The sequence below is a fragment of the Grampus griseus genome (genome assembly GCF_964374135.1).
Source record: "Grampus griseus genome assembly, chromosome: 4".
In the NCBI taxonomy this organism is placed as follows: Eukaryota; Metazoa; Chordata; class Mammalia; order Artiodactyla; family Delphinidae; genus Grampus; species Grampus griseus.
This window is the reverse complement of record NC_138997.1, coordinates 76,587,869-76,599,916: the sequence shown is the minus strand read 5'-3', so window position 1 is coordinate 76,599,916 and position 12,048 is coordinate 76,587,869. Positions and strand designations below refer to the sequence as shown.

General features: G+C 35.3%; 1 protein-coding gene across 1 annotated transcript in view; it reads right to left on the bottom strand.

Moving 5' to 3' along the window:
• KCTD8 (potassium channel tetramerization domain containing 8) overlaps nucleotides 1–12,048 on the bottom strand; it is a gene marked incomplete at both ends in the record, with an annotated part of 255,251 nt that overhangs the window by 143,450 nt on the left and 99,753 nt on the right. The gene's annotated exons all lie outside the window — the stretch shown is intronic.

Below are 12,048 nucleotides of genomic sequence, written 5' to 3'. Positions count from 1 at the left end.
CACTGAAACTCCCTTCTCTGTTGGCACAGTTCTCCTCTTACTATCCTTAAGCCTCCTTTTTTTCTGACTTTTTCTCTCTTTCTTAGATTCCACCTCTTTGGATACATTGGCAGTTCTAGAAACTGCACACTCATAAACTGTATTTCTGGATAAGATGCTAAAAAAATTAAGTGATGCAAAGGTCAAATTATCCTCATCATCCAGCATCAGCTCTAGCATTTGTCTTCACTTTCGGATTTTCACACTTTAATTACCCCCAGATGAACATTTTTGAGATAGAGATAGGAGCACATGAGATTTGTTGGGGATGATACCTGTGAAAGATAAAAAAGGTGAAGAAGGAAGATTGGGTGGGGAAATCCTTCAGACTGTGATACAGATCTGAAAAATATTTAAGACAAGGACTTAGGGGAAGGAGAGAAGCAGAATTGGCAGAGAGAGCCTCAAGCCACAGTAAAGATCTAACAAAGTTTTGCCTAACCCAGTGGGGTGCTCTGGAGCAAGGACTTCCCATTACAGGAGTCCTGCATTGGGCAGAAATGGCCAGAATCTACGGCCCCTGACATGCTCAGTCATCACTGGTACAGAAATGCCCAGGAAAAAGCATGACCTCGGTCCAAAACCAATGTGAATCCTGAAAGCACTAAACAGCAGGAATCTGTCCACTAGCTGTACAACTTGCAGCTGACCAGCAGGTTGTTTCTGAAAGGGAGAGCCAAGCAGCACATCTCTATGGCTGCCATACTCTTAATAACTTCAGCTTACATGAATACATTTGACTTAGGCTTGGTGTGTTCTAATCCTATTTCTCCATTCCAATCAGTTCTAGACTCAGCCATCAGATTAATTTTCCAAAGCACAACTCTGATTGTACCAATGTTTATTCAAAAAGACTTCGATATTATTTAATATTATTTATTATGTATTTATTATTCAATAAATGAAGTTGAAATTATTTAACTCAGTATCAAAGGTTAACCAAAATCTGGGCCCAATGATTCTTTACGGACTTACCTAAGAGACAGTGAAGTCCAGTAGAAAAGACACTTCGGAGCAAGAGAGATAAGATTCTATCCACCACTCAGTAGGTATACAACTTTTTTTCCATCTTAATTTCCTCGCTAGTAAAATAGGAATATGTGGGGTAGATTTTTGAAAGTTTATTGAGATAATTTTAGGGCATAAAAAACACAACATGTTTTAATTCCCTTTACTGTTTATTTCTCCTCTCTGTATCCAATTGTATTTTAAGTACCCTATCAGATCATTTACCATGCCTTGAATATGACTCATGCTTTCTTGCCTATGCCTTACCTCTGACCCTTTTTTAAACTCTTTCTCTGCACCATACCATTTCCACAGTACCTTCTCAGCTATTAAAATCCTACCCATCATCTGAAGTCTTACAGTCCAACACTTCTGATCACCCCAGTCAGATGCAGCTCCATAATTTAGACCAAAACAAAAACAAAACAAAACAATGAAATTTGGGGGAACCTGCATGGACTGCAATGTACTCTTTATTTCTACACTCATATGTTTTCATTTATTCCTAAGATAAGTGGATCATGAGGTCAAGGTCAGTATATGCACACATATTATACATAAATACATGCATACACAGCTTTTGCACTAGTAGATTCTCAATAAATATTTCAATACAACATCATCTGGTTGTATGTAGTCTAACAGCTTCATAACAGTATTTAGTAATATTTGAAGGATATCTGCTTACGTATGATGGCACCACAAAAGATGTATGTTGGCAAAGTGAGTAAAAATTTTTCATTGTTTAGAAAAAAGTTTGATAGCCCCTAATCTATGAAATGTCATCAAGGTAAAATGACATTATAATGAATCAGAAAAACTAGACCATCCTTTCCATCATTTATTTGACAAATATTGATTTTCTGCCCTAATTCGAAGTCCTTGAAAGAACTGTCAATACCTCCTCTCTTCCCATCCTCTTATCCACTGCAATCAAACTTCTGTCACCGTTTCATGAATACAAGCATTATCACAGTCACCAATGAACTCCATGTTGGCTCTCTGGAACACTCACAGGGTAGATTCTAATTCACCCAATACCTCAATTTCATTCAGATCTCTGTCCAAGTATAGCTCCTCAGCTTCCCTGACCCCCTATTTAAGAAAGAATTTTCCCCCATTTATTTTATTCTCTTTCTGTGCTTTTCCTCACATACTTATAATTACCTGACATAATTTACATATTGACTCTTTAAAATGGTCAAAATTTCTGTCTCCTTTCTGGGAATGCAAATTTAATAAGGACATAGACTTTGTGTTATTCACTGTTTTACCATCAGCACTTAGAAAATCTCCTGGCTATCAGTAAATAACTGTGCCATGCATTAATAAATGATGGTCTGAGAACAGCATTATGGGTTAGATGATCTGATATTTTCACCAGAGGACTGAAATTAGTTTGATTTTTAGTTATTAAAGAAAAAGATTTTTGTGCATTAAAAGTACCCAAACACAATTTAGTTAGTATCAAAACCAAGATTTCCATATTATTTTGGCTATATTTCTTCAGAAAAAAATAATATAGATTGCTGAAAAATTATCTTTGTCATTGATTTTCAGGTTGTGTGATTCTGGACCATAAAGTTCAGAGGAAGTCTGGGGATCTCAGCAAGAACCCTAGACCTCTGTGGAATTTTCTGGAGTGAGTGAGACACTGAGTTCTGAGTTTCAAGTGTTTCAGGCTCATACTCCCTCCCATCCCAACTGCCTTTTTTCTTTAATTTCATGCATTGAAGGCCCACACAGTATTTCCTTCGGTTAGGGTGGTGTAAAAAATGTGGTTTTATTACTTTAACAATGAGATGATCCAGGAAATATCATTAATGTAAAGTATCAATATGCTATAATAGGACAAAGGGATCATAACATCCTTGAAATCATGAACCTGACCTTTCAGTAACTTTATATTATCTCTCTACCTAGAAAACTACTGAGTACAGAGTGCTGGCACCCATGAGAGCTATTTGAGATGAATATTCATTTATTCTTTATTATTATTCTTTATTAAACGTTTTAGCTTCAATTTATTCACGCAAATTCAAGCTCCAGTAAATGTCCATTCATCTTTGCTTATACAAGCATAGTCTAAATAGAAGAAAACAATAAAATAGTTTACGTATTTTAAGGAAGAAAATGGGCCTAGGGATCTGAAAAACTTCTTGCCTGGTCATTACCAAGGACACAGACATTCTCTTTTCATTCCATGAATCCTAAAATTTTTGCTCACTTATCTTGGAATACCACCCTGGATATAGGCCAGGATTCATTAAAATGAAGCCAGCTTCCTAAAAATGAAGGCCTTGTTAGCCTCACTCAACATTTTTTTCAGCTTACACTGACATCTCACACATTTATCAATGAACTCATTACCTCTGAAGCAGCAAGATGCTGACTTGTGGTTAAGTGGGTGACATATGTGATGATGGTTAGAAAAGGCATAGCTCCCTTGAATAGACAGGGACAGGAAATTCTGTAATAAAAAGATTAGAAAGGCATCAGATTAACTGCTATTAATCCAATCCATTGAATTTTCAATTTAGATATTTTATATTTCAGCTGTCAGTCCCATTTAATTCTCTTTCATATCTTCTATTTCTATTATTATTCTGTTCATGGTTTTCTTTAAATCTTCAGCATGTTTATAACAAATGATTTAAACTATTTTCTGCTATTTTCATCATCTCTGTAATTTCTGCATTCATTTCTATTATCATATTTTTTCCTGAAGAGATTAGGCGTTACATTGGTTTTGCATATCTCACTTTTTTTTGGTTTTGGTTTCTGGACATTGTGAATGTTGTTATTGAGTACTGAATTGTGTTGAATTTTTCAAAAAGGTATCTGACTTTTCTTCTGACAAGCAGTCATGTGCAGACCAGCTTGATCCCTTTTAAACTTGTTTTAGGTTTTGTGTGTGTGTTGATTTTTTATTGGGGAGAGGGGGAGGGTCTTGTGTAGCCTTTATTCTAAGCTAAATTTACATCTGTTTCTAAGGTGTGATCTTATGTGGTCTCTTATGAATGTCCCAGGCATTCAAACAGTTCTCCCTACTCTAGCCTGTTGGAACTAAAACATCCCCTAGCCCTGTGTGATCTCTGAAAATTGATCACGTTAAAGCTCCCTACTTATTCCCTAATCAGCTTCATGGAATTTCCTTCTACAGACCTGGCTGGCTTAGTATTCACCAATAGACTCAATGATACAACTATTTGGATTTTTAGAGCTCTTTTTCCTCATAGCTCCCTCCTGCCTTGTAAATTCCAGCAGTTCGGGCCTCCTCAATCTCTGTTTCTCTCACCTCAACTCAGATAGACCCCTGAACTCTGCCTTGACTCTTCCTCCTTGCACCATGGTTAGGAAAATGTTTTCAGGGAAAAAGCCAAAGTGATCATAAGGCTCTCCTCATTTTTTTTTTCCTCTTGTCTCTGTGATCACAGTCCTGCATTTCCCATTGCCCAATGTTCAAAAACATTTGTTCAACTTATTTTATCCAGTATTCTATTGTTTACTGAGACACAGCTACTTTAGCCCCAGGTATGGTGTCATGGTTGGAAAACCTGCTTTGGGTTATTCCAAAGCATTGTTATTGCTCACCTTGCAACCAACATTAGAAAAAATCTAGTAGATACTCAATTTAAACAAAAGTTAATTTTCTAAAATCCATCCATGACTCCTTCTTTGCCATTCTTATTATCACTAACCTACTTTGTTTGCTAGCTGTTTTCTTTTTCAATAACATACAACATGTCTCTTTTCCTCCAATCTCTTTTTAAAAAAACAAACTAAATATATTAATTTTCTAAGATAAAATTTTAATCATATCAGCTTCTAGGCTTAATGTATTTTTTTTGTAATTTCTAAATTAAGTAAAAAACTTCTCAGATTGGCCTAGCAGCCCTTCCACTCTCTGACCCCAGCATAATGTTTCTAGATAGTTCGATCCTATTCCTTCATGCTTATTTTCCATACCAGTGAAACTGGATCACTCTTCCCTAAATATGACACACAGTCCCATCTGTGAGCCATGGCTCTCTCCATCTGAAACAGCTGCCTCTTCCAGAGTGTTGCCTTCTCCACTTATCAAAATCACATCTTTCATGTCCATCTCAGATTCTGTATTTTTCATTGAGCCTAAAGAATATAGATGTAACTTCCTTCTTCTGAACCATTATAGTATACTCTTATTTTATCAATTTACTGAGCACTTAGTATGTGCCACTTACTTTTCTAAGTGTTCATGCAAATTAAAATAAGTTGTCTACAAACTACAGCACTTGTAAGCACCATACTGTGTTGTTTTACTTAGCACATCCTTACAGTATCATAGATATATTCGATATTATGAGCCCCACGAGGGCAGTGGCTTTGCAAATACCCTGAATAGCTCAGGCATAGCACAGTAAGTATTTGTACCTCCTCTGGGAGGCAGGAAGAGTGAAAAGTAATTGCCATGAAATGTAATTCTTTTTTAAAAGTTGATTTAATTTGGGGAAAATGACAAAAGCACAGGAATTAGCAAGTAGGCAATAAATAATAGTTTTAGCTGCCTTGACACTTTATTTGCATAATTGTTCTATTAAAACGAAAAACTGAAGTAGAAAACTTTATGAAAATTGAGTCAATTGAGAAGAATTCAGTAACTACTAGTTCTAATGGAAATTCTGTTTCCAGATAAAGTTTACCCTTTATGTAATAAAATTTTATTTTAAACTTATTATTATTGAGAAAATTCTTGAAACATATATGCTTTCCTCTGTCTTTTAAAACAGGGGATACCAAAGCACTACTTATCCTTTCTCTGATAATATAGTCATCAAAAATATTGATTACTAAAATATGCAGTTATAAGGTCATGCCTTCAGTACTTAAACGAGATCGATGAAGACATTTGCTTTATTGCTGGGCACGTTGCTTCTTGCGTCTTCTTCCTTACTAGGAACCATGATACAGTGTTTCCACTTTAAGTAACCCTAATCCATGCTGTTAGTATTTTGTGATGTCAAATTTACTAAATTAGACAACATAACTTTACACATATTTTTAAAAATATTCTCTGTCATAGTGGGTTTTCTAATTCTATTGTAATTCGCTATGGACTTTGCAGTGTTTTCCCTTAAGAAATTGTTTTCATTTATTCTTAGTGAATTTGTTTAGATTTTTAGAGTTGTCAAAATATGACTTCTACACAAATAGAGTATCTATATAAATAGAATAAATTACCATCCAGTGTCTTAATGAAACTTATTTGGTCTGCATATTGAGGACATGGACACAATCAATTGAGAAATCCAGATTAGCAAACTTCTCCATTCCATAATATTAATCTCCAGATAAAAATGCAACTTATTTATCTTTGCTTTCTATATGGTGCAGTGTAGTTACTTAAAATGTTTAGTAAATGAACAAAGCTACTGTAAGAGTAAAATCTAACCATTAAATAAAATTCACAGAAGTACAAAAAGTAATCAATACAATTTACAGCAAAAGTTATACAAAATCTGATTATTATCATCAGAAATCATTTGCAAAATTATCACTATCTAAACTTGGAACATATTTACACAAACACACGATATGTAGATACACAATACGTAAGTTCTTCATCCCAACTAGGTTTTGCCCCTCATGCTTAAGTAGTATATATACATCCTTCTAACTTAGTCTGAATCTTACATAGTCTTCAGGTTTCAACTACAGCTTAAGAGTGTTTAACTTTGTGTCAAGTCTCTTTTTTTTACTACCTCTCACTCAACTTTAATATTTACCTACTTTACCTAACATTTACTAAGATTCTGAAGATCCCAAGAAGTCTGCTGTGAGTTTAAAATGATGGATGTATCCTTATCCTCTCTCCTTATATTTCTGTGCATTGTTTCTTCTTTTATGGTAAAATAAAAAAGAAAGGAAAGACTAAGCCTTATTAGTTGACAGTTATAAAAAAGTAATTGCTTCTATCCATAGATCTCATCGCATGTTCTTAAAGCCCTGTTTTTTCTACCTCCTATCAGGCGCCTAGATCCTGGGCAAGGTAGTATCAAATGAAAAGAGCAGTGTACTAGAATTTATGTAATCCATATTTCATTCCATCTCAGCTGCTTGCTATTTGTGTACTTGGAATAAAAGACTTAGTTTGTATGAGGGTATCAATGACTGTGATAACTCTGACCTAAAACTGTCGTAAGACTCAATAATCCATGTTCAGAACAATATTTTGAAAATCTAAGCAGCATAAAATTATTAAATATTCTTTTTGTAGACAATCCTCCTTTGTAAGATGTCATGCCATTTTTCACAGAACTCAATTTAAAGGTAATTATTGCAAAAAGGTATTTAAAACAAAAAATAATCTTCAAAACAAAGATATAAAATAGTCAACGGTTACATTACATGAATTAATCCATACCTCTTCCTCTAACACGCCATTCTGTCCTACTTTTAAAGACGAGGAAAGTGAGAAACAAAGAGATTAAATAATTTGACAAATGTCACACTAGTAAAGTGGTGGAACTCAGGCAGCCTGACCCCAGACACAAAGCTCTGGATTCAACTTTTGTTCTTTCTTCCCCAGTCTACCCTTTCTCCTTCTCTCTCCTCTCCTCCATCATTACTAAACCACCGGCACAGAGAAAGAGGAATACATATTTCAATGAATGAATGCATGCAGCATTCTTCCTCTGTTGATTAAGATTAATCCAAGGCACAGAAAATTCCATAAAATAACTACATTGGCTCTCAATACAGAAAAGCAAACAGCTGAAGTCTATTACAAGAATATTTAAGACTGAGTAGGGGGTCAGTTAACACCACTATTTAATGGCAGACTATTTGCCTCCTAAAGCTAATTCCCCAGCAAAAAGGAACAAAGAATATAAGTAACAGTCCATGAGAAACTCTGCTCAAAGGAATCACCAGAGTTGGATATATCATTCAGAGGAAATAAGTAGGAGCACTACATATAATGGTCACCATTCTGTAACTTACCTAAAATTGAAAGAGAAAAAAAAGTCAACTCTGTATCTACTTTTAAGTAGATATTTTATTTTATACATTTACTTTCTGTTTGAATAAATGCTATACTCTGGTATTGTCAAAATAAAAGGAAATATGAAGTTAAGGACTAATTATATCCAGCATAAGTCAGATATTTTCTAAATATATAGATATTCTTTAATTAGATGTTCCAGATTTCACCTATTCTATTTGTTTGCTTCTATTTCATAGTATAGTAAAAAAAAATGTGAGGTAAAAGAAACACTGCTGGAAATATTTTCTTATGGTAACCTTGAATGCTATTAAAGTCTCTAAATATAGAAAGTGAAACTGAGTTGGAAATTTCTACCAAACCCATAGAGGAAGGACTTCACAAGGTCAGGGGAGGGTTTTCTTCCCCTCTCTTGAAGCTATACACTTCCTGCAATTGAATATGAACATAAACATGTTACTTAAAATATCAAGGTAGGGTCACTGCTTAATTAGCAGTTTAAAAATTGTTTCTTTCAAGGCCGTTACAGTATAATGGATATGCAGTAGAATAACTGGAGGTAGTGGAAAGTATACTGATTTAGAAGCAGGCAAACTGCATTCTGTTCCCAGAACCACTACAGAATGACATTTTCACATCACTTTCCTCTATGAATCTCTTTTTCTTCTTTGATAAAAATAAAGTGATTGTTTCAGATGATCCCTATAGTGTGTTAGATTGAGTTACTGTCTTTTTTCTTAAGAAGAGGTTTTTGTTGTTTTGTTTTTCTATCAAAAACAGAATGACCTCTGTTCCTCCAAAGCTACCCTTCGATTCAACATAGTTTTGATGTTTCAGAGAGAGGTAAGGAGGACTTCCAAAACTAAAATCTTCCTGCTCTAGAACCTGTGAATTTTATCACCAAGAGTCTCTAATTTCTGAACTATACAATTTGTTTTCTACTTGCATGATATAATGGTTTGTTTCCTTTTGCTTTCTCAAGTTAATGTACAACTTCCTTCATTCTGCATTTCATATTAAAGGAAGAAGCACTTAAATTTTACCATATTTGCTACAGACTTCAACACAGTGCTAGAAGTAAAAAGATATTAAAATATCATTCTTAAGTAAACCTATTGGTATTAGTGAATAATTAATTATGGTTTACTGAACAGGTTAAAGAAGCAGACTGTGGAGGGTTGATTCCTGTCTCACAACCTACCTGCTGAGTGACATCTGATAAATTTCTTAATCTCTCTGTGCTTCAGTGCCCTTATCTACCAAATAATAAAAGCCTACTTTATCAGATAGTTTTGAAGATTAAATAAATGAGAAATGTGAAAACCTTAGGAAATTGCTGGCCACAGAGTAAGCACCAAGTAATATATATTAGCAATTATTATGTTGTATTTTTTCCTATTTTTGGCATCCAGTTAAAAAGAAACATTTTCAATAAGAGAAATATTGAATGATAGCTTATATTCATTGGGTAGAAAAGGCTGCTCTAACCATGACAGAAAATGGTGAGCTATAAAGATCAAAAGATTAAAAATAGAAAAAAAATCATTGTATAAAAATAGCTCCATAAACAAAGTTAAAGACTAAATACCACACTGGAATAAGTATTTGCATCATAGGTGACAGACAAAGCATAAGAACCCTAATTTTAAAAGGGTTCCAATAAGTCAATAATAAAAAGGCAACCCAATTAAAAATGAGAAAAGGGGTATATAATCAAAATGGTGGCATAGGAAGACCCTGAACTCATCTCTCCCATGAACACACCAAAATTACAACTACTTACAGAGCAACTATTTATGAGAATGACCTGAAGACTAGCAGAAAAGATTTTCCACAACTAAAGATATAAAGAAGGAACCACATAAGGCAGGTAAGAGTGGGGGAGATGCAGTATAATCAGGACCCAAATCCTCGAGTCCACAAACCACATACAGGAGGAATATCACAATTGCAGAGATACTCCCTGAGGAGTAAGAGGTTCAAGCCCCACATTGGGCTTCCAAGCTCAGAGGTCCTGAAATGGAAAGACAAGCTTCTGGAATGTCTGATTTTAAAAAACAACAGGGCTCACATTTGGTCAAGTTGGAGGGTTATAGGAAACAGACTCCTTTCTTAAAGGGTGTACACAAAATTTCACATGTTGCAAGTCCCAGCAGAAAGGCAGTAATTTGAAAGAAGCCTGGGTCAAACACACTTGCTGACCTGGGAGATCCTCCCAGAGAGGCAGCAGGCAACTGGGACTCTGCTGTGGACAGAGATGCTGGCGACAACCACTGTGGGAGCTAATTCTACCAGGAGGACATTGATGCTGGCAAGTGCCATTTAAAAGTAAGCCCTCCCTCTAGCCTATTAGTATCAAGGGCTTACACATCAACCAGCAGGCCTGCTCCAGCACTGTGGCACCCCAGTCCTCACAACAAGCCATCTGGGGACCCAGTGCTACCTACCAGCAGGCCAGCATCAGCCCCAAAGCTCCTCAGCCTGGGCAGCCAGACACTCAAGGACAGAGTCCTTCCCTGGTCTGCACAGCCAACGATGAGGGGACACAGCTGCACACCCTATAGCAGGCCTGCAGCCACCACAAAAAGAAGGGCCTCACAGATAACCAGGGACCAGCCACACTGACCAGCATGTCCATAGTGGCCAGCAATGTCACAATAGAAGGTGGCACTCTACCCAGATAGGGTGCACCCCTAGAGCATATAGTTCTGTTGACCAGAAGAAAGCATGCTGCTGGGCCTCACAGGACATGTCCTAAACACAGACAGTTCTCCAAGATCAGGAAATGTAACTGACTTACCTAATACATAAAAATGAGCTCAGATAATCAGGTAAAATGAGGATATAGAGAAATACATTCCAAACAAAGGAGCAAAACCTCAGAAAAAGAATTAAACTAAGGGGAGATAAGCAATCTCTCCTATAAAGAGTTCAAGATAATGATCATAAAGATGCTCAACAAATTCAGGAGAAGAATGAATGAACACAGTGAGAATATCAACAAAGAGTTAGAAAATATAATGAAGAACTAAACAGAGAGAAATACAATAACTAAAATTAAACACAATAACTAAAATATAATAACTAAAATACAATAACTAAAATTTAAAAATACACTAGAAGGATTCAACAGTAAATTAGATGATATAAAGGAACAGATCAGTGATCTGGAAGACAGGTCACACAAGCTGAACAGATATAAAGAAAAAGAAATGTAAAAGAAATGAGGATAATTTAAGAGATCTCTGGGACAACGTAAAGCATACTAATATTTGCACTATACCAGTCAAGAAGGAGAAAAGAGAGATAAACGAGCAGAGACTTATTTGATAAAATGATAGCTGAAAACTTTCCAAATCTGGGAAAGGAAACAGGCATCCAGATTCAAGTAGCATAAAGAGTTCCAATAAGATGAACCAAAGAGGTCTATATCAAGACACAGTATAATTAAAATAACAAAAATTAAAGATAAAGGAAGTACCATAAAAGCAGCCAGAGAAAAGCAACCAATTGCATACAAGAAAACTGCCATAGGATAATCAGCTGACTTTTCAGCAGAACATTGCAGGCCAGAAGGGAGAGGCATGATACATTCACTGAAGAAAGGAAATCTACAAGCAAGAATACTCTACCTGGCAAGGATATCATTCAGACTTCAAGAAGAGATAAAGAGTTTTACAGACAAAAAGAAAAAAAATGAAAAAAGATAAAAGATTTCAGCACCACTGAACTGGCATTATGAGAAATGTTAGAAGGATTTCTTTAAGCAGAAAAGAAAAAGGCAATAACTAGAAACATAAAAATTATGAAAGGGAAAATGTCACTGGTAAAGGCAAACATACAATAAAAGTAGTAGATCAACCAATTATAAAGCTAGTAGAAAGATTAAAAGACAAAAGTAGTAGAATCATCTATATGCACAACAAGTATTTAAGGGATACACAAAACAAAACATGTAAATATGATGTCAGAAACATTAAATATGGGGATGAGGGATAAAATTGTAGGGTTATAAGAAT